This window comes from Microcebus murinus, chromosome 15 (genome assembly GCF_040939455.1).
Source record: "Microcebus murinus isolate Inina chromosome 15, M.murinus_Inina_mat1.0, whole genome shotgun sequence".
NCBI classification, from domain to species: domain Eukaryota; kingdom Metazoa; phylum Chordata; class Mammalia; order Primates; family Cheirogaleidae; genus Microcebus; species Microcebus murinus.
This window is the reverse complement of record NC_134118.1, coordinates 26453473-26477668: the sequence shown is the minus strand read 5'-3', so window position 1 is coordinate 26477668 and position 24196 is coordinate 26453473. Positions and strand designations below refer to the sequence as shown.

Sequence of the window (24196 nt, the reverse complement as noted above, 5' to 3'; positions counted from 1 at the left end):
AGTCTATACTCTGCCTCTGTCTCATTTATTTCCAATCTTCTGTGCTTGCTGTACCTGCCTGGGATCCATTTTGTTGGGAGAGTAGCTAACTCCCAGCAAGCCTGGTCTCAAACTCCTGAACTCAAGCTATCTTCCTGCCTCTGCCTTCCAAGTGCTGGGATTTTAGGGATGAGCCATGGCACTTGGCTCATTGTAGTTTTGATTCGTATTTCCCTGATAATTAATGATGTTGAATATCTTTTCATGTACTTTTTGTCTGTTTATATGTCTTTTTTAGAGAAATGTCTGTTAAAGTCCTTTTCCCATTGTTTAATTAGGTTATTCAAGGTTTTTTGTTTGTTTGTTTGCTATTGAGCTATAGGACTTCCTTATATATTTTGGAAATTAACCCCTTATCAGATATATAGTTTGCAAATATTTTCTTCCATTCTGTAGGTTGCCTTTTTATTCTGTTGATTATTTCTTTTTTGCTGTAATAATACTCAGATTTCTAACATTTACTAGTTTCAATAGTGTAATGTGAAATTTCATTATTAAATGTTATAAGTCTCTGATTACTAATAAGTTTGAGCATCACTTCACATGCTTGTTAGCCCCTTCTGTCTCTTCTTTTTGTAAATGCTTGTTTATATCTTTTCCTCATCTCATTTGACTTTCTATCTTTTCATTTTTGGTTTGCACTTCTGACTGAAGTGTAGATTAGTACAGCCATCTTACAGAGAAGTCTGCTTGGACTTAGTCATTATGCAAACACATTCTTATGATCAAATGTGATTGACACAAAAGATGCTCTCCCCTGGTCTACCTTCAAGAAAGAACTTGCTGCCCCAGTTTCTGTGAGCATTCGGCAGATAGCCCACATCTATCACGCCCTTCAGGGGTTGTCTCAGTAGCAAAAAGCTGCCTGCCCAAAATCATGCCCTTTTTGAGGCAGTTCACATCAATGACTAAAGGAGTAGAAATATGAAGACACCAAAGTAGAGGACTCAGGCCATTTTAGCTTCAGAACTCCCCATGCTGTTGGGTGAGGCTGTTAGGCTTGCATAATAGTTTGATTTCTTCCTCTTCTCAACCTTGTATCTACTCCCTGTTTTCCACAGACGTGCATCCCAAAGATACTCTCTAGTAAACATCTGGTACATTAAACTCTCTCTCAAGGTCTGCTTCACAGAGAATCTAATCTGTGACATCAAGCCACTATACTCCTGTGTATATGGGAAATTCTAAGAAAATTTTTACACATGTATAGGGACATGTGGGAAGATTTTTATTGCAACATTTATTATATTCAGAGGGATTTGGAAGCAGTCTAGTGTCCATTCCTGAAGACATGGAGAGGTAAAATGTGATTGTTTGAAATATAGGGAGAAAAGTGTTTCCTTTATTCACATTCCATGCAACACAAAATACTTCATCTCTGGTCACCCACATGTGAGTTTTTTCTCCCACATTGATGAGTTCTCCAGTGGACACCAGCTGAGTGTCCTGTAATTTAATTCATTTCTGACACTATCTATCTGGAGTTAAAGTAGGTTAGAGTAGCCACAGTTTAGGGGCTCAGTCCCACAAGACTGCCTCCCACTTCAGTTGTCAGTTGCAAGTCCCAGGTTGGGACCTGTACTTCTGACCAATAAATTATAAATTAGGAGCTCCAATGATCCACTCCTTGGGTTTGATTAATTTGCTAGGGTGACTCACAGAACTCAGAGAAACACTTTACTTACACTTACCTATTTATTTTAAGGGATATTATAAAAAATACAGATGAACAGTCAGATGGAAGAGATACATAGGCCAAAGTATAAAGGAAGAGTGTAAAGTTCCATGCCCCCTCTTGCTGTGCCACCCTCCAGGCATCTCCATCTGTTCAGCAATCCAGAAGCTCTCCAAATTCTGTCCTTCTAGATTTTTACGGAGGCCTCATTTTGTAGGCATGATTAATTAAGTCATTGGCCATTGGTGAGCAACTCAAATTTTAGCCCATCTGCCCTTCCTGGAGGTAGAGGGGTAGGGCTGAAATTTCCAACCCTCTAATTTACATGGGTGATACCCCTGGGAACCAGCCCCCATTCTGAGGCTATCCAGGAGTCCACCAAAGGTTGCTGCTTTAGAACACAAGATGCTCCTCTAACTCAAGAAATTATAAGGGTTATAGGAGCTCTGTGTCAGGAACTGGGGTCAAAGATCAAATATTAGAACAAAAAATTCTCCTAGCATTTTACCTACGAGGATTTCAGAAGCTCTATGTCAGAAACCAGAGGCAGAGACACACATATACATATATTTCTTATCTCACAATATCACAGTGATAGACATATACCATTAATTACTCTGCATCTGTTAGAAACCGTGAAAAAGATAGACACATAGCAACATACAAAGCATCATACTTATATTAAAGAGTAAGAAATATATTGGACTCTATAAATCATAATATTTACATAAATTAAAAATATATGCACAAAAGCAACATAAGTTATAAGAAGACATAAATAAAAAGGCACATTAAATACATTCAAATGATTGCATATGAGAGGAATCTGAGACAAGAAAGGAGAAATGGGATAAAAAAAGGGAACAAATACACATATAAAAATATGAGAGAGACTTTTACAAAGTTATAAGGATGATGTGCAGTGAAGAGGCGATTACAATGATCTTAAAACTGCCTGAAGTATAATATAATAAAGACAGAATAAAAACTGTATATACTGCAATAATTTTGAAGAAATAGAAGCCATTTTTGATTAAAATTTTTTAAATATACACATAATATTTTAATATATATAATATAAAAATTTTAACTTTTTGCTTTGAACTTTTATTTATTTGCTTTAAATACTTCTTTGGGAATGGGAACACCACACTTCTACTCAATTAAGAGAAATGTTTTTACAGTCCAGAGGTCTTTCATTTTCTTATACGTATTATGCCATGAATTCATAGGGAATAAGTTTCAGCAGCTAAGGCTCCTTTTCATGGGTTCTTACAAAGTGTGCCTCTCCAAATGCAGCAGCCTGATGCTTCAGTTGAAAGCCCCCCCCCTTCCTCTTTGGTTTCCTTCTTTTTTTAATCACTTTCTTTCATATGGTTCAGGAAGCTATTTGGGCTCTTAGAGAGCTTAATGTGCCCAATATGTACATTAATTCTCTTGGCAAGAATCTCTCCCTTCACTTGTTTGTTTACAAAATGTCAACGGTATGCTAGGTAACACTGTAGACTCTTCCACTTTTGCCATGATAATATTTCTTTTTTTGTTTGTTTGTTTGTTTTTGTTTTTTTTTTTTTTCATATTGATGAAATATATCTTTGTTAGTATGCCATGATAATATTTCTGGGGCATTCCTTTGTGAACAGTGCCCATTCCTTTGAGGTCTACAATATCACCTTTCTTGTAGATTCACACGTTATGTAGCCAAAGGAACAATTTCTGAAAAGCCTAGAAAATGTATAATGAGTACCTCTCCTCTTTCCCTTTGTGTTCATCTTGGTGAATTACTGGAAAATGGCAGGTTTTGGCCAAAAGGAAACTGTTTGGGAGATTTTAAAACAAAATAGAAATCATACTATAATGAATACTCATGTACCTATTACATAGCTTCAGGACTTAGCATTATTTTATTATTTTTACTTTATCTTCAATAGCTTTCACTTTTTATTTGTGCTTTCTAGACCTACAAAATATAGTTCAAATGCCAGACATTATGCTAATGTCATCTGTAAATATTTTAGGATGTACAACTAATAGTTACAAGCTTTCTTTTTTAACATTACCACAATAATATCACAATTAACAAAATTACAAAACTTTCTTAATATAATCTAATGCTCAGTCCATGTTCCATTGTTTCATTTTCCAATTATTTTGTTTGAATTAGGATTCAAACACATTATGCTAATGTCATCCGTAAATATTTTAGGATGTACAACTAATAGTTACAAGCTTTCTTCATTTGTCAGCTTTGAAAATAAAGTTGATATTAAAAAACCTCCTCTAATGGTTGGATATGGGAAAGCTATTTTGTGTGTGTGTGTGTGTGTGTGTGTGTGTGTGTGTGTGTGTGTGTGTGTAATTTTACAACCAGGTTCTTTACTAAATTCTCTATTTGTAGTAGTTTTCCATTTTGAGGGGTGGTTTCCAGACATATACGCCTACCAATATATAGAGATAGCTTTATCCCTTCCTATCAAATACTTAATCTTTTAATTATTTTTTCATGTCTAAATGCTTTGTCTAATACTTCTAGTACAACATTAAGCAGTAGTGAAGATGATGGATATCCTTGTCATGAAAAAAATTTAATGTATAATGTATAATGTATAATTAACATTATATATTACAAAGAATTATTTTCCAGAAAAAATAATTTCTAGACATCAATAAGTTAAAAAAGGACAATTTTTTTCCTCTCATATTATGTATTCAATCAATATTCCAGACTAGCTCTGACCTAGGCAAATCAGCTTTGGTTTTTGGATTGGTTAAAACATGTAGGTGTGGTAGGATAATTGCTTGCGTTAGAGGCAGTGGAAGTGGTCATCTAGTCAAATGAATTTGTAAAATGAGCCTGATGTCATTTATTTTGACTGAAATTTTCTTCAACAAGAGACATTAGATACTTGGTCTTTCACGCTCCCACTACAGTGTTTCAGCAAAGCGGTAGTAGTTCTGGATTCAGTCAACCAGCCAATCTATCTGTATCATTCAGTATAGGTTTGGGAGGCACCACATGCTATGACAGACAGCATCGTATTGTTCTTCATGTGCCTGTCATCCCACAGTAATCACGCGGGCCACTGTCTCCATATTTGATGATTCAAGAAAATGTGAAGTATGGGGTGTAGTTAGAAGCTCAGAAGAAAGAAATTAGTAAAATATTTTTTCTATTACACCTCCAGGGTGTTCTTTGCTTCAAGAACGCCAGAATTTTTTTTTAAGAAGGAAGCGAGAGCGAGAGCAGGAGAGAGAAGGAACGAAGTAGTGAATGAAACTGAGGGTCTGTTATTTTAATCTTTTTTCTGTTTTTCAGTAATACCATGGTATGAAATTCAAAGGCAGGCTGAACGATTTGCAAAGGTACTACTAGTTACCTAGCGTCCAGAACATTCCCGGTTGTAGCAATGCTCTTGGGACAGATATCGCATACCACACAGGCTGTTACAGGCTGGCAGAAAGCCAAATGAAAGAGGACAACAGGGAGAAATGAAAGCGGGAAGCGGATCAACAGAAGTGAAAGGGAGGAAGAAGGGAGGAAGAAGTGCTTTGATAACAAACGCGTCCTCCCAAAACTGCTTGGAGGTGCCGGGGATTGAACCCGGGACCTCGTGCATGCTAAGCACGCGCTCTACCACTGAGCTACACCCCCCGACTGCGAATGCGTAACTTTGCATTCCTTTCATGATTTATAATCATTATTGCTTTCCTTCCTTAAGATTTAGTAACTCGCAAGGGAATCAGGAATGTAAATTCCCGAATTTGTGAAACAGCTGAGCTGGGTCCTGCATAAACAGCGTCAGAAGAAAGTAACAAAATGAGATTACAAAGGAAGGGGGCTGAAAGGAGACAATCTGTTGTCTCTCTCTCTCTCTTTTTAGCTTCATTTCCTGTCCTTTAAAACCGTGAGGCTCCCGGAGGCCAAAGCTGGTAGCGGGCACCCCGGGTACGGGCAAAGACCACGGTGTTGGGAGACAACTGGGGACAGGGGCGTTACTGGGGATCCTCGTTCACCGCGCTCCTGTCCCCACGCCCAGCATCGCCTTTCTTTGAACAAAGACCCTCAAATCACCTGTTTCCAGAAGCCCAGAATGTCCACTGAACGTTTTGTGGTGACGGTAGGGATCGTTCCTGCGAAGTCAAGATGTCATGGATCAATTAGGAGGACTAAGTTGAAACACCCGCCGGTGGGAGCCGTCACGTAGCCGCCCAGATCCAGGTCCCAGCAGCGTTTACCTCCTGCAAAACCCTGACGGTACCCAGTTAAGCGGAGCTGGTGGGGGGAGGGGGGATAGGGGTGCTACTTGAATAAAAAGTGATTAGGTAAAGCTGGGCTGCCTTCTGTTTCTTGGCTATCAATCCAAAGGGAACCAGGGAACCATGAATTATTGGTTTCTTGAATGGCTTTGCCGGGAAAGCTTCCCATGTTTTAAAATAAGAGCTGGCCCGTCAAGAATTCACAGCTGTTGACATCTCAGGCACCTCCAGTGCAATCTCTGTTTCTCAAAATCACTAAAAAGTTGAAAAAAATAAAAATAATGCAAAATACCCATATACCCTTTATTCATATTTAAGCACTGTTAATGTTTTACCCTATTTGCTTTATCATTTGCTTGTTCTCTCTCCTGTAAGTTGCATACATCATATCAGTTTACTTAAGTACTTTTAGACTACAATTATTTAGTTTTCTATTATGAACTTTAGTAAATTTAATACTGATACAATGGCTGCATTTAATCTATAGTCCACATTCCAAGTTGACCAATTGACCCGATTTTTTTTTTTTTTTTATTTTATTTTATTTTGAGACAGAGTCTCACTTTTGTTGCCCAGGCTAGAGTGAGTGCCATGGCGTCAGCCTAGCTCACAGCAACCTCAAACTCCTGGGCTCAAACGATCCTCCTGCCTGAGCCTCCCAAGTAGCTGGGACTACAGGCATGTGCCACCATGCCCGGCTAGTTTTTTGTATATATATTTTTAGTTGGTCAATTAATTTCTTTCTATTTTTAGTAGAGACGGGGTCTCGCTCAGGATGGTTTCGAACTCCCAACCTCGAGCAATCCGCCCGCCTCGGCCTCCCAGAGTGCTAGGATTACAGGCGTGAGCCACCGCGCCCGGCCAATTGACCCGATTTTTCCCTCAGAATTTAGTCTAGGGACAGGCATTGCATGTATTGGCATGTCTTTTTTTGTTTTCTTTAACCTAGAACATTTCTACAGTCTTTCTTTGTCTTTTATGGCATTAACATGTCATTTGAAGAGTACTGTCCTTTTGGTTTCAGTTTTTCAATAGTATGTCTTTCATTTGGGGTTTTCTCATGGTTAGGCTCAGGTTATGCATTCCCCATCAGACTACTACATAGGTAACGTGTGTTTATCTATTTTCAGGCATTTATTTGTGCTTTTTGATTCTAGTTTTTTTTTTTTTTTAAAGTCTTCACCAATTATGACTGACTAGAATCTCTGATGAAGTTTCCCAATCTCCAACAGTTAATGTCTAGATAATACACTCCTTGTGACATTTCTGGTCTCACAAAAAGTTGGGGAATTTTTTAGGGGTCACTCAAAATAAACAAAAAAATAAATATTTTCTGGGCTCTAAAGTGATTCAGGTACATTTGGAGCCCAGGCAGTGGTCAGTAGTCATATCTATAGATGTAGGAGCCCTGCCTAAAATTCCTGGGAGCAGTTAGGAGCAAGAACTGCAGGAAGCCAACCTGGGACCAGCAGAAGAGCAGGTTTATCCTAAAGCTGGATACCAATAGAAATACAACTGTGAGGACGAATAGTTAATATCAGAACAGCAGAGAGGTAGACAAGCTGAGCCTGACATACTTATTATGGGCCAAAACCCGTAGTGAGACAGAAGTGGTTCAGGGTCAACTTTGTCCCCTAGCTCATGAAGTAGTAGAAATATATTCTCTCTGAAAGAAAACTTCCCTTAGTTCTGTAGAACTCCCTTATATTAAGATCAATAAGGTCAATAATAAAGATTATTACGGGCACAAAAAAGTAAACTACTGAGACTCTCAACAGATACAAAAAAAAATGACATTGAGTCTCAAAGAACTGCAGATGTTGAATTTTAAGACACAAAATATATAGTAGCTATGTAGGACATATCTCAATAAATTAAGTCTGTGATTACAAACAGAAGTATGCAAGAAGAATTAGTAAAATTATATAAAAATTTAGATTCAAGAAATGAATTTCAAGAAATAAAGATATAATAGTTGAAATTTAAAGTCTTAATAGATGAGGCTAAAAAGCATATTAGCTACAGATGAAGAAAAATTACTATGCTGAGAGATAAAGCCAAAACATTAATCTAGAATACAGCAAAAATAGTTAAGAACATGGAACAGAAGAAACAAGCTGAGATACATAAACATAACCCCAAACTATCTGTATTTTCTCCCATCAGGAGATGGAACATAATCTATTCCTCTCACCCTAGAACATGGGCTGCCCTTGTGATCTGCTTTGACCAATGGAACCCAGCAGAAGTGGCGGTGTGCTACTTTTAAGTGCAGGTCTTCAGAGAACTTGCAGTTTCAGTTCTCACCTTGGAACCATATCACTGTGTAAGAAAGCAATCCTGCTGCGGAGATGGCATGGAGGCATCCATGCCATCTGATGAACTCCGCCAAATAGTCCCTGCCAACTGTCAGACATATGATTAAGGCCATGTAGGAGCAGTGAATCCCAGCTGACTTGCCAAGTGACCACAAACAAATTAGGAAACCCAGCTGATGCCAAAAGGAGAAGAGATGATACATTTCAGCTGAGCTCTGTGTTGTTTTAAGCCATTGAGTTTGGGGGTACTTCATTACACAGCCATAGAAACCTGATTTTAAAAACTTAATAAAAATAGAAGTTTATATGAGAAATTCTGAAGTATATATGACTATAGCCCAGGAATATAAAAAGAGCAAAAATGTAGGTGAGGCAATTTTTAAAGCTAAAATGGCTAGAAAATGTCCAGAACTGGAGAGGAAAATTTAATCCATAGATTCAGAAAGCAAAGTATATCTCAAGCAAGTTAAGGAAAAAAAACTATAACTACATACCTCATATTGAAATTGTATTACACCAAACAAAAGAGAAAGTCTAAAACCAGCCAGAGAGAATGGATAGATCTTCCACAAAGAAAGAACAATTTGAATGTTAACAAGCACCTTAGTTTTCATGATAATATTCAGAAAAGAATGGCATATACTTTGGAAGAATTAAAATAAAATAATTATCTAGAATTGTGTACTCATAAAACTAACCTTTAAAAATGAGGGTTTTAAAAAACATCATTGACAAATGAAGACAAGAAATTGACAACCAAGATTTGCACCAAAGAAAGTTGTTATAGTTTTATATTATTAAATCTTCTAAAGTTACATAACATTAGAGAAAATGGTATAATGAATCTCCATGTACACATCAACCAGGTTCATCAACAATTAGCACTTACCATTCTATTTCATTCATCCCTCCTTTTTTTGGCTGAAACACTTTAAGCAACTTCCAAGTGTCATGTGGTTTGATATTTACATATTTCAGAATCCAATAGAAAAGGATATTTAAAAAAATTATAATTCCTAAAATATTGAACTGAAATTCTTAATGTTATCTAATACCTAGTCCATGTTCAATTTTCTCATTTATGTAAAAATGCCTTTTTATAGTTGATTCGTTGGATTTATAATCCATAGAAGGTCCATACATTGCTTTTGGTTGATGAATCTTTTAAAACTCTTGATATATAACACTACCATGATTACTTTTTTAATGCTATTTATTTGTTTATGCAACTGGATAATTTGTCCTATAAAATTTTTTATGTTCTAAGTTTGGCTGATTTTATCTTTATATCATTTAATATGTTTCTTTATCCCCCATACATCCTGTAAATTTATAGACACTGAAGTGTTATTGGATTCATATTAAATTATTTTAGGCTAGAATACATAATAAATGTTATTATGTATTTCCTATAGTATCATATCAAGCGACATATGGTTTAGGTTTTTCCACTTTATGCTGATTGTTCAGTGAGTTCAAATACTTTCAGCTGATTGATCCTTTTGCCTTTTACCTAATGATTTTTACAACCATTATCATTGCCTATATCCATTATGCAGTAAGGATTATAAAACCATGGTTGTCTTAGTCTGTTTTGTGCTGCTATAACAGATTACCACAAACTAGGTAATTTTAAACAATATAAATTTATTTCTCATGCTTTTAGAGGCTGGGAAGTTCAAGATCAGGGCAGCAGCAGCAACAACAAACCCTGAGGAGGAAAAATAATATGATTTCTAGAGTTACTACTGTATAATATTTGAAATGTCAAATTTTAAACAAAAAACTTATCGGGCATGTGAAGAAGCAAGAAACTACGGCCTGGGCCAGGTGCAGTGGCTCACGCCTGTAATCCTAGCATTCTGGGAGGCCGAGGCAGGAGGGTTGCTTGAGGTCAGGAGTTGAGACCAGCCTGAGCAAGAGTGAGACCTGTCTCTACTAAAAATAGAAAGAAATTAGCCAAACAACTAAAAATAGAAAAAAAAATTATCCAAGCATGGTGGCACATGCCTGTAGTCCCAGCTACTCAGGAGGCTGAGTCAGGAGAATCACTTGAGCCCAGAAGTTTGAGGTTGCTGTGAGCTAGGCTGACGCCACGGCACTCTAGCCTGGGCAACAGAGTGAGACTCTGTCTCCAAAAAAAAAAAAAAGAAAAGAAAAAAGAAAGAAAGAAAGAAACTATGGCCTGTCTGCAAGAAAAACAAACTAATAGAACCTATTCTTTAGGAAGCCCAGATATGCTAGGGAGAGACTTTAAATCAATTATCTTAAATATGCTCAAAGAACTAAAGGAAACCAAAAAACAATGGCCCATGAAATAGAGAATATTAATAAATAACAGAAACTATTAAAAAGGATTAAAAGGAAATTCTGGAATTGAAAAGTATAATACATGGAATAAAAAATTTATAAGAGAGATTAAACAGGAGAGTTGAGCAGGCAGAAGGAAAAAAGTCAATAAACTCAAGGAGAACTCAACAGAGGAACAGATAAAAAATAAAAGAAAAATGCACAAAGCCTAATAGGCCTGCGGGACAGCATTACATGCACCAACACATACATAATGGGATCTCACAAGGAGAGATGAGAGAAAGAAACCGGAGGAAGAATATTTGAAGAAATAATGGTTGAAAACTTCCTAAATTTGACGAAATATGTGAATCTATGCATGCAAGAAGGTCGATGAACTCCAAGTTGCATAAACTCAAAGATATCCACACTGAGACACAACAAATCAAACTGTCAAAACCCAAAAACAAGGCTGGGCGCGGTGGCTCACGCCTGTAATCCTAGCTCTCTGGGAGGCCGAGGCGGGGGGATTGCTCGAGGTCAGGAGTTCGAAACCAGCCTGAGCAAGAGCAAGATCCAGTCTCTACCATAAATAGAAAGAAATTAATTGGCCAATTAATATATATATAGAAAAAATTAGCTGGGCATGGTGGCACATGCCTGTAGTCCCAGCTACTTGGGAGGCTGAGGCAGGAGGATTGCTTGAGCCCAGAAGATTGAGCTAGGCTGACGCCACCATGGCACTCACTCTAGCCTGGGCAACAAAGCGAGACTCTGTCTCAAAAAAAAAAAAAACAAAAAACAAACAAAACAAAACAAAACCCAAAAACAAAGAGAAAAAGAATCTTAAAAGCACCAAGGAGGAAATGACTACTTATGTACAATGGAATCTCAGTAAGATTAATAGCCAATTTCTTATCAGAAACCATGGAGTCAAGAACACAATAGAATGACATATTTAAAATGCTGGGAAAAAAAAATAAAAAGAAACACCTACCAACCAAGAATTTATATCCATCAATGTTATGTTTAAAAAACAAAGAGGCCGGGCATGCGGTGGCTCATGCCTGTAATCCTAGCACTCTGGGAGGCGGAGACGGTAGGATTGCTTGAGCTCAGGAGTTCGAGATCAGCCTGAGCAAGAGTGAGACCCCGTCTCTACTAAAAAAAAATAGAAAGAAATTAGCTGGACAACTAAAAACATATATAGAAAAATTACCTGGGCATGGTGGTGCATGCCTGTAGTCCCAGCTACTCAGGAGACTGAGGCAGGAGGATTGCTTGAGCGCAGGAGTTTGAGGTTTCTGTGAGCTAGGCTGATGCCATGGCACTCTAGCTAGGGTAACAGAGTGAGACTCGGTCTCCAAAAAAAAAAAAAAAAAAAAAAAAGAAAGAAAAGGAAAAACAAAGAAGAAATTAAGAATTAAGACATTCTCAGATAAACAAAAGTAGAGAAAGTTTGAAAAGAAAACAGACCTAAAAGAAATGTTAAAGGTAGTCCTTTAGGCTGAAATGAAAAGACACTAGACAGAAACTCAAAGCCATATCAAGAAATAAAGAACACTAGTGAAGGTAATTACATAGGTAAATATAAAAGCTAGCATTGTTGCAGTTTTTTTTTTTTTTGGCTTAAAACTCCAGGTTTTCTTCCTATGTGATATAAAGGACAAATGCTTAAAGCAATAATTATAAATCTATAATGGACACAACATATAAAGATAGGATTTGACATAAAGAAGACAGAGCTGTATAGAACCATAGCTTTTTATTGTATGGAAGTTAAGTTGATATTTTTTCAAACTAGATTGTTACAGATTTAAGGTGCTACTTGTAATCACCATTAAGAAAATTATTAAAATACACAGAAATGGAAATGGGAAAGGACTCAAAACAGTACACTAAAACCAAAAATCAATATAACACAAAGGAAGGAAACAATGGAAGAATTAAAGGACAAAAAAGACACAGGACAAATTGAAAACAGATATCAAAATGACAGAAGTCCTTATCAGTAATTACTTTAAATGTAATTACAATTTCAATTAAAAGGAGAGAGGAGCAGAATGGATTTTTTAAAAACATGATCTAACTATATGCTATGTACAAGAGACTCACTTTAGATCCAAAGACCCAAAGAGATTAAAAATGAAAGAATGAAAAAAGATATTTCATGCAAACAGTACAAAAAGAGAGCAGGAATAGCTATAGTATAACAGAAAAAATAGACTTTAAGTAAAACACTGTTATGAAACAAAGAAGGACATTATATAATGCTTAAAAGGGTCAATTTAGTAAAAGGATTGAACAATTATAAACATATATGAAAATATCAAAGATCCAAATTATATGAAGCCAACACTGATAGAGTAAGGGAGAAATGGACAATACAACTAAACAGATCAATAAGGAAATACAGTACTTGAATAATACTACATATCATTCAGACCTAACATACACACATAGAGCACTTTTATACAACAGCAGAATATACATTCTTCTCAAGTGCACATGTAACATTCTACATGAATCAACCATATATTAGGCTACAAAACAAGTCTGAATAAATTTAAAGTATCATACAAGGCAGGGGTCCTCAAACTTTTTAAACAGGGGGCCAGTTCACGGTCCCTCAGACCGTTGGAGGGCCGTTGGAGAGTGTGTCGCACATTCCACACATGTGCATTGTAGGCCCAGGATGAGTTGGCTGCTAAGCAGGATAGGCAGTAACAGCAAAAACACCCGTCGGGCTAGATAAATGTCCTGGGGTGGGGTGTGTGTGTGTGTGTGTGTGTGTGTGTGTGTGTGTGTGTGTGTGTGCATGTGGCCCGTGGGCCGTAGTTTGAGGACGCCTGATACAAGGTATATTTTCCAACCACAATAGAATAAAACTAGAAATCAATAAAAAAACAAAAACAAAATCCACAAATATGTGGATTTTAAATAAAACACTTTTAAATATCCAATGGGATAAAGAGCAAAACACAAGGGAAATGAGACAATAATGAATTTAAAAATAACCCAAAACACAAAATGCCAAAGCATATGAGATGCAACAAAAGCAGTGTTCAGAGGAAAAGTGATAGCTGTAAATGCCTATAACAAGAAAGAAGAGGCTGGGCACTGTGGCTAACACCTATAATCTTACCACTCTGGGAGGCCAAGGTGGGAGGATCGCTCAAGGTTGGGAGTTCGAGACCAGTCTGAGCAAGAGCAAGACCCTGTCTCTATTAAAAATAGAAATTATCTGGACAACTAAAAACATATATAGAAAAAATTACCCGGGCATGGTGGTGCATGCAAGTAGTCCCAGCTACTTGGGAGGCTGAGGCAGGAGGATTACTTGAGCCCAGGAGTTTGAGGTTGCTGTGAGCTAGGCTGACACCATGGCACTCTTGCCCCGGCAACAGAGCCAGACTCTGTCTCAAAAAAAAAAAAAAATCTTGAATCAATAACCTAACAGTAAACAACCTAGCACAAAGAAAACAGAAAGAAGGAAATAATAAAGATTAGAGTAGAGCTAAATGAACTAAATAATAGAAAAATAGTAGAGAGAAATCAGAAGTTACTTTTTTTAAAAGATCAACAAAATTGATGAATCTTTAGCTAGAGTGACTAAGAAAAATAGAGAAGACTCAAATTATTAAAATCAAAAATGAAAGTGGGGATATTACTGCTGACTTTACAGAAATAAAAAGGATTATAAGAGAAAACTATGAAAAATTGTACACCAATAAATTAGGTAACCTAAATGACATGGACAAATTCTTAGAAACACAACCTATCTTTGTACATTGCTGATGGGAATTTAAAATGGTGCACCAACTGTGGAAAACAGTTTAGTTGCTCCTCAATAAGTTAAACATAGAATAAATAACCATCATATAAACCAGAAATTCCATTCCTGCATATATCCCCAAAACAATTGAAAACATGTTTCAAACAAAATCTTATACACGAATATTTATAGCGTTACTGTTTACAATAGCTAAAAGGTGAAAACAATGCAAATTTCCATAAATGATGAATGGTTAAACAAGATATGGTTTAGCAATACATGGAATATTATTCAGCCATAAAAAAGAATGAAGTACTAATACATGCTACAACAAGGAAGAAGCTTGAAAATCACTATGCTAAGTGACAGTAGTCAGACACAAAAGATAACATACTGTATGATTTCATTTATATGAAATATCCAAAATAGGCAAATCCATAAAGATAGAAGGTGGATTAGTGGCTTCCAGGGGCTGGGGAGAAATGGTGTTGGGGACTGATTGCTTTATGTGTATGAGGTGTCCTTTTAGGATGATGAAAATATTCTGAAACTAGATAGTGATGATGATTGTACAATATTGTAAATGTACTAAATGCCACTGAGTTATATATGTTAAGTAATTAAAAATGTGATTTTTATGTTATATGAGTTTTACTGTGACATGTGTCTAAGAGAAATAATGACAGGGAAAAAAATAGAAAAAAGTCCAAATATATCAATAGTCATTAGTCATTATAATCAGAGACGAATTAAACAACTTAAAGGACAGTTCAATTGTATATAACAAGTCTTATATTATTTAGAGGAGTTATGACTAAGGATACAGAAAGGATAAAAATCAAAAAATGATAAAGGTTGCATGAAGTAAATGTTAACCAAAATATAGTTGGGGTTGCTATATCAGATGAAATAGACTATAAGACAAAAAATCATTATATGATAATAAAGACAACTCACTACTAAGACAAAAATATGAACATATATGCATCTGATAAAGTAGCCTCAACATATACAAAGCAAAATTTCATAGAACTACTTGGAGAAATTAATGAATCACCATCATAGTGGAAAATTTCAACACTACTATTAGTCAATGCCACTTCGAATTAGAAAAAAAAAAAGCAAGTATTAAGAAAATTTGAAACACACCATAATCTAATTTGACACAATGGACCTCTGTAAATTTTTGTTTGCAATATCATTTAATAAGGTTTTTATATGTGTGTGTTTTGTTTTGTTTTTTGAGAAAGGGTCTCCTCTGTTGTCCTGGCTAGAGTGCAGTGGCATCATCATAGTTCACTGCAGCCTCAAACTCCTGGGCTCAAGCAATCCTCCTGCCTCAGCCTCCTGAGTAGCTGGGACCACATGCAGGTGCGACCATGCCCAGCTAATTTTTAAAATATTTTTGTAGAGACAGGGGTCTCACTCTTTTGCCTGGGTTGGTCTCAAACTCCTGGCCTCAAGCAATCCTCTCACCTTGACCTCCCAAAGTGATACGATTACAGGTGTGAGCCATCTCACTAAGCCTAGACTATTTTTTGGAATAGTTTTAGGTTCACAGAAAAATTGAACAGAAAGTAGAGTTCCTGTATATCCCCTCCCTGTCCCACACAAAACACCCCTCATTATCAATATCCCACCAGAGCAATACATTTGTTACAATTGATGAACCTGCATTGACACATTATTGTCACCCAAAGTCCATAGTTTTCACTAGGGTTCACTCTTGGAATTATACATTCTATGAGTTTTGACAAATACTCAGCTTTATAGTATAATAAGGAATAATTTTACTGCCCCCCCAATCCTCTGTGCTCTGTTTATTCATCTCTTTCTTCTTCCTATCCTTGGAAACCACTGATCTTTTCACTGTCTCCATAGTTTTGCCTTTCCAGAATGTCATATACTTGGAATCATATACTATGTACCTTTTCAGATTGATAGTATGCATAAGTTTCCTCCACATCTTTTCATGGCTTGATAGCTCATTTCTTTTTCTTTTCTACTTTTCATTTTATTTGGAATCTGTAAATGTATTTTCCATTTGTATTTTACACACAAAATTATACAGAAGAGTTGGAACTATTTAATAACAAAATTATTATAATTTAAAGTAAAAAACTTTACTAAACTTTTAAAAAGTAGAGATTTATGATTTCAAAGAAAGTTTTAATATTTCTGGGCTTAGAATGGTGTGATATTCTGAGAATTGGAACAATGGATTTGGCAACAGGTAGTTTAAAAATGCTATTATGGTTTAGTCTACAGCCAAAAGCGTTAATAGATACAACATGGTATATTGTTTCTGAGCCCTAATTATAACACTTAAGTTCCCAATTTTTATTTTCTAGGGGTTCCCTCTTATCCCCAAGTTATCAAACAAAATACATTTAATTCACATACATTTAAAAAGAAATGAGTAAAGACAGTGTGTCACAGTCTTAAAGAGACAGTTAACAAGAAAATATTTGTTTCAGACTACTAGTGGAGAATTTGCCAAATTATATTTTAGATATTCTCTTGTCTCTGCTTGCCTTGAGGACACAAATTGCATATCGTCATCATCATCATTATTTTATTTGTATAAATTTATGGGCTACAAGTGTAATTTTGTCACATGGATGTATTGCATAGTGGTGAAGGCGGGGCTTTAAGTGTATCCTTCAACACAATAAGGTACATTGTACTCATGAAGTAATTTCTCATCATCCACCCCCACCTACCCCACTTTTCTGAGTCTCCAGTGTCTATCATCTCACACTTTATATCCATGTGTACCCATTATTTAGCTCCCACTTACAAATGAGAACATGTGGTATTTATCTCTCTGTGTCTGATTTGTTTCACTTAAGATAATGGCATCAGTTTATTTATGTTCCTGCCAAAAAGACATGATTTTCTTCTTTTTATGGTTGAATAGTATTCCATTGTGTATATATACCACATTTTCTTTATCCACTCATCCATTAATGAACACTTAGGTTGATTCCATGTTTTTGCTGTTATGAATAGTGCTGCAATAAACATATCTGCTTGCCTCGGCCTCCCACAGTGCTAGGATTACAGGCATGAACCACTGCACCGGCCTACTATTCTTTTAATGCCCATCTTATGATTAGTATTAGCATATTTCTCTCTTTCCATTCCTCTCCTGTTAATCTATTTGTGTCTGTATGTTAAAATGGACTTCTTACAGATAACGTGGAGCTGAGTCTTGTTTTAATAAACCCATTCTGACAATCTCATGTCTTTTACTTGGTGTATGTAGACCATTCCCATTTAAAGTGAATAGTGGGCCGGGCGTGGTGGGTCATGCCTGTAATCCTAGCACTTTGGGAGGCCGAGGCTGGAGGATTACTTGAGCTCAGGAGATAGAGACCAGCCTGAGCAAGAGAAAGACCCCGTCTCTACTATAAATAGAAATAAATTATCCAAACAACTAAAAATGTAAAAAATTAGCTGGTCAGGTGGTGTGTGCCTATAGTCCCAGCTACCCAGGAGGCTGAGGTAGAAGGATCGCTTGAACTCAGGTGTTTGAGGTTGCTGTGAGCTAGGCTGACACCATGGCACTCTAGCCCAAGCAACAGAGTGAGACTCTGTCTCAATAAATAAATAAATAAATAAATAAAGTGAATATTGGTAAAGTTAGATTAGTAGCTAACATATTTGCAACTGTTTTCTATTTACTGTATTTGTTTTGTGTTACTTTTCTTATCTTCTCTTTTTCTGACTTCTCTGGTTTTCCTTGCATATTTTATATGATTGGATTTACTCTTCTGTCTTAGTATATGAACTATACTCTTTTTTTAAAATTTAGTGTCTCTTCTAGAGTTTGAACTATATACATTTACAATGAATCCAATTTCACTTTCAAGTAGTGCTATACCACTTCTTGGATAGTGCAAGTACCTTATGACAAAGTATTCTCAATTTCTTTCTCCCTTCTCTTATAACATTGCTGTCATTCATTTCACTTATGCATAAGCTATAATCACCAAGCACATGGTTTTGCTATTATTTTGTGAGACCAATTGAGATGAACAAAAACAAAGTATTTTATGATAACTTCTCTCTTCCTTTCTTTATATAGAAAGAACTCTATTCCTTTCTTTATATAGATCTCAGTTTCTAATCTATATTATTTTCCTTCTCTCTGAAGAATTCTTTTTTAGAGATAGGATATTGCTATGTTGTCCAGCCTGGATTCAAACTCCTGGGCTCAAGGGATCCTCCCACTTGGGACTACAGGGTATGCCATGACACCTGGCATGAACAAATTTTATTTGATTTTTTTTCAAGGCATATGTATGGTGACAAATTTTCTCAAGTTTTATTTGAAGAAGTATGTATTTCTTTGTCAGTTTTGAAGAATAATTTCATTGGATACATAATTCTAGATAGGTGTTTTCTTTCATTTCAATATTTTAAATATTTTACTCCACTCTTATTCCTTGCATAAAAAGAATATAATTCTTATCTTTATTACTCTGTGGGTGAGGTGTTCTTATTCTCTGGCTTCTTTCAAGATTTTTCTCTGTCTTATTTTCTGCAGTTTGAATATGATGTGCCTAGGTGTCATTTTTTTGGTATTTAGCCTGCTTGGTGTTCTCTGTGCTTCCCAGATCTGTGGTTTGGTGTCTGTCATTAACTTTGAAAAATTATCAGACATTATTATGTCAAATATTTCTTTTGTTCATTTCTCTGTTGCTTCTTCTTCTGGTATTCCATTTGTGTATATGTTTTTTAATTGTTTCACAGTTCTTAGTTATTTTGTAGGGTTGAAAGATTATTTTCTGTATTCATTTTTTTTTTTTTTTGAGACAGAGTCTCGCTTTGTTGTCCAGGCTAGAGTGAGTGCCGTGGCGTCAGCCTAGCTCACAGCAACCTCAAACTCCTGGGCTCAAGCAATCCTGCTGCCTCAGCCTCCCGAGTAGCTGGGACTACAGGCATGTGCCACCATGCCTGGCTAATTTTATATATATATTAGTTGGCCAATTAATTTCTTTCTATTTATAGTAGAGACGGGGTCTCGCTCTTGCTCAGGCTGGTTTCGAACTCCTGACCTCGAGCAATCCGCCCGCCTCAGCCTCCCAGAGTGCTAGGATTACAGGCGTGAGCCACCGCGCCCGGCTTGAGTTTGGTTTTGATGCTTGCTTTGTTGCTTTAGCCTGTGATTTTTTTCTTTTAGCATGCCTTATGATTTTTTTTGTTGAAAGCCAGACATGATATATTGGGTAAAATAAACTGAAATAGGCCTTTTGTGTGAGTTTTTGTTGTTGTTGTTATTTATCTGGCTAGGAGTTAAGCTGTAGTTACTGTTTGCTGGAGCTGTGGGGTCAGAGGCTAAAATTTCCTCTAGTATCCTTATATTTGTTTTACCTGTTTTAGTTTTTTTCTAGAGACCAATAGGGTAAGGCTTGCATTTCTCCTAGTAGTAATCTGTTATTATACAGAAGTTCTTTTGATATAGTGGTAATGCATGTGGGGGCAGAAGTTTTCTGTAGTCCTATGATTAGGTCTCAGTCTTTCAGTGAGCCTGAGGTGGGTGTTTTTCTCCCCTCATGTTGAAGACTATAGGGGGCTGGAGTTGGTATTCCCCTTCTTCTAGGTCAGTTAGGCTTTGGTGAAATAGTTTCCCTCTAGGGCGGGTCTTGTTAGGAGAACAGAGAGCTCTGGGAGTATTTCTTTCAAAATGGTTGCCTTCTTCTCCCTGCTGAAAGCATCTGGAGATTTTTCTCTGATCTTCAATGTGAGAACTTAGTAGAGCTGCTAAAGGTAAAATTCAGGAAATTATAGGGCCTCTTCAGGATAGAGCCCCCTTAGAGTTTTTAACTCTCTAGCTACTGTATTCTGAGCCTCCAGGAATTCATTAATTACAGTTTAAGTTTTCCTACCTATGTGCTGGTTTCAGCTGCCAACTTCTGCTTATGGGCTTCTGTTGCTGATAAACTGTGATTCTCTCTATCTGTCTCTACAATTTTGGAGGTAGCAGCTTGCTCTGTGAATCCTCAGTTCTCTGATAGAGCTAAGAAGAGTTGTTGATTTTTTAATTTGGTTAGCTTTTTTCTTGTTGTAAGGATGGGTGGTGACTTCTAGGCTTTTTACATGTCAGTTCTGAAATGGAAAGTCCTATTGTTATCTCTTTGATTTATGTAATTAATACGTTTGAGAGTAAAAGAAAAGGTAAACTCTACAAAAATGACATAGAAAATTCAAGAGCCTATAATTTCAGCTCTAGAGATACCCACTTTTGACAATTATTCTATATTCTTGCAGATATTTTTAATGTTAGTATCAATCAGGGCTTTTCCAAAGTTGCAAAGGGTCCATAGCATTTCTATTTTTGAGGCTTCCATCATATCAAAAGTAAAGAAATAGCAAAGAAGATTATAAAACTTGGGATATATTCGAAATAAATAAGTTTAAGGTGAACTCTCTTAACAACAAATAAATATGTAATAATTTTATGTATAATGTTTTTTGGAGGTATCAAGAAAAGTCTAAATTTGAGGCTGAGGCTAAATGGACCTCACTGATAAACTATCTAACACTCTGTTTCAATCTACCTACATATATATTTAACAACAAAACTGCACATACTATGCTTCAACTTGCTTTTTCCCCCTACTTAGGAATGTGTTTTAGGAAGAAAATAAGGATATAAATCTTTTTAAATAAAATTATCCTCTAATATGTTTGTGCCAGTTTACATTCCCATAACAGTGTTTCAAAACATGTGCTTTCCAATAGTTTTGCCTACACTTGTTATTATTAATCTTATAAATGTTTGTCAGTATAATGGAGGAGGAGAATTATGTTATTATCTTAATTATCATATCTTTAAATTTAAGTGAAGTATAGCTTCTTTTTTTTTTTTTTTTTTTTGAGACAGAGTCTCACTCTGTTGCCCAGGCTAGAGTGAGTGCCATGGCGTCAGCCTAGCTCACAGCAACCTCAAACTCCTGGGCTCAAGCAATCCTCCTGCCTCAGCCTCCCGAGTAGCTGGGACTACAGGCATGTGCCACCATGCCCGGCTTATTTTTTCTGTATGTATTACTTGGCCAATTAATTTCTTCCTATTTATAGTAGAGACGGGGGTCTCGCTCTTGCTCAGGCTGGTTTCGAACTCCTGACCTCTAGCAATCCGCCCGCCTCGGCCTCCCAGAGTGCTAGGATTACAGGCAAGAGCCACTGCGCCCGGCCAGTATAGCTTCTTTTTGATACATTTTATTAGCCATTTGATTGTCTCCTTCTGTGGATTGCCTGTACAGTAACTTTTATTTTTTATTTTTTCCCTGTTTGATTGTCTTTTCTTATGGAAGATGATAATGATAATGAATGACACTTAAATAGTGATTATTAAGTGCCAGGCATCTTAAAAGCTCTTTACATATTCACTTAATCCTAACAACAAACCTATGGGTGTTACTTATTGGCTCAAGAAATTTAAACAGGATGGGTGCAGTCACGCAGTGACTCACACCTTGCCAGCGTGAGCCACTGTGTCAGCACTTTGGGAAACTGAGGTGATAGAATCTCTTGAGGCCAGAGGTTAGAGAACAGACTGGGCAACATAAGGTCACCCCTTCTCCAATCTCTAAAAAAAAAAAAAAAAAAAAAGCTGGGGGTGGTGGCGAGCTCCTGTAATTTCTAGCTACTCTGGAGGCTGAGGAGGGAGGATCCCTTGGACGGAAAAAGTTCGAGGCTGCTGTGACCTATGATTGTGCCACTGCACTCCAGCCTGGGCGATAGAGCAAGACCCTGTCTCAAAAAGACAAATACGGCTGGGCGCGGTGGCTCACGCCTGTAATCCCAGCACTTTGGGAGGCAGAGGCGGGCGGATAGCTCAAGGTCAGGAGTTCGAAACCAGCCTGAGCGAGACCCCGTCTCTACCAAAAATAGAAAGAAATTAATTGACCAACTAAAAATATATATACAAAAAATTGGCCGGGCATGTGCCATGCCTGTAGTCCCAGCTACTCGGGAGGCTGAGGCAGGAGGATCGCTTGAGCCCAGGAGATTGAGGTTGCTGTGAGCGAGGCTGACGCCATGGCACTCACTCTAGCCTGGGCAACAAAGTGAGACTCTGTCTCAAAAAAAAGACAAATACTCTCTCTAGGTACCTTGATTTCTGCTGATTCTTTTATTAAAAATCTAGATTTTTAAAATTCATTTATTCAACAATAGTTATCGTGTGCCTACTTCCTGCTAATGCACTGGGTGTGTAATATGAGGAATTAAGAAATATTGTCCCTGCCCTCTAATTGAAGGGAAAATAGTCTAAATAAAATCTTTGTTAGTCTAATGGGAAATTTGTACCTCACAGTTTGTATTGAGAAATACAATTGAAGTTACTGGATTCCTTGGAGAGTTACTAAGATTTCTTGGAACCCTGAAAGAGAGACCCCCCCCCCCAATGAAGCATAAGTGATTTGAACAGCAGAATGGAGTCCTAACTCAAGGCTTGAGAAAAATCATAACTGATCTCATTCAAAGAAATAAATGTGATTGTTCGACTCACTAAATGAATAAATCCTTAGCCCTCTAACCCAGGGATAGTAGTATATGAAAGTATGAGTATATGAAATTAAATAAAGGAATATGAGAGGGAGAGAAGAGGGCCCCTCCTGCCAAAACAGAAATAGAGATTTCATAGGAAGGCAAAAGCAATCTGGATGAGAAGGAATCTCTCCAAAACTCTTCACTAAATATAGAAAAGCAGACAAATCCTAGTGAGGGGAAGAGTTTCTTGATGGCGGGTTTATGTGAAGTTGTCAAATTCAGCTTCCTTCTGAAAAGATAAAAATTGTGAGGGCCAAAGGGCATGGGGATGGAGTCGGTGAAGTGGCCTGTCCCAGGTCACACGATGAGGGAGACAGAGCTCCAGCCAGGACGTAGGCACCCTGGAAATCTATTCTAGAACCGAAACGTTTACACGAGGGCGCCAGCGTTTTCCTACTGTTTTCCAATCACGTTTTCACCCATTGCTGCGAGTCGCAGACTGACCGATTCCAAGCCCCAGGGAAGAAACAAGAGAGAAATGAAAGAGTCTCCTATCTGCTCGGCGTATTTCAGAAGCGAAGACGTATGAGGGAATCACAGAGCCAGTTTTTTTTATTGTTGTGGTTGTGTTCCGGTACCTCCCAGAAAACAGGAATCCCTGGAGATATTCTCATTAGGAGGCAGGAAATCCAATGCCTGGAATGCAGAGCTCAACAGCCGGGAGCCTAGTCCCAGAGAGAGCGCGGGCGGCTCGTGGGTTGAAATCCCAAGTTCATTCATTCCTGCGTTCAACGAGGATCTACGTATTTAATACCCACCCATTCTGGTTTTACCTGTTCATTGGATATGTGCTAAATAACTGAACGACTCTAACCGTCACTTACCAGTTGTGTAGTTGCCGTGAAATGTACCCCCAAATACCCGATTCTGAGTGTGACTGTGAGGATTGAGTCGGGAGTAAGACAGACAAAACAATTAGAAACAGTATTATTACAGAACTAACTGCCAAGAGGAAGAAAGTGATATCACCGTCCCTATGTGGGACGAGGTGGCCGAGTGGTTAAGGCGATGGACTGCTAATCCATTGTGCTCTGCACGCGTGGGTTCGAATCCCACCCTCGTCGTCATGTTTATTTAATCTTCTAAATGATGCATCTGAATACCTCCTAGTCAGTGTGTGTTTGTTTGTCTTTGGTGGATTAACTCCTTATTCTCCACCAAAATGAGTAAATTGCTACATGTATCTTTCCTGACCTCTGATAGTTTAGTTCCTAGTATAAGCAATCTTTCAAATATTGGGCGCCATTCATCTTCAGTAACAGTGATCATACTTGTGAGTTA

At 37.2% G+C, this 24196-nt stretch overlaps 2 non-coding genes across 2 annotated transcripts; one reads left to right on the top strand and one right to left on the bottom strand.

Annotated features, from left to right (window-relative positions):
* Positions 1–5294: 5294 nt before the first annotated feature.
* Positions 5295–5366, bottom strand: TRNAA-AGC (transfer RNA alanine (anticodon AGC)). Its single transcript has one exon. It is a non-coding gene; the product is annotated as a tRNA-Ala (tRNA).
* An 18531-nt stretch (positions 5367–23897) lies between these two features.
* Positions 23898–23979, top strand: TRNAS-GCU (transfer RNA serine (anticodon GCU)). Its single transcript has one exon. It is a non-coding gene; the product is annotated as a tRNA-Ser (tRNA).
* Positions 23980–24196: the final 217 nt, after the last annotated feature.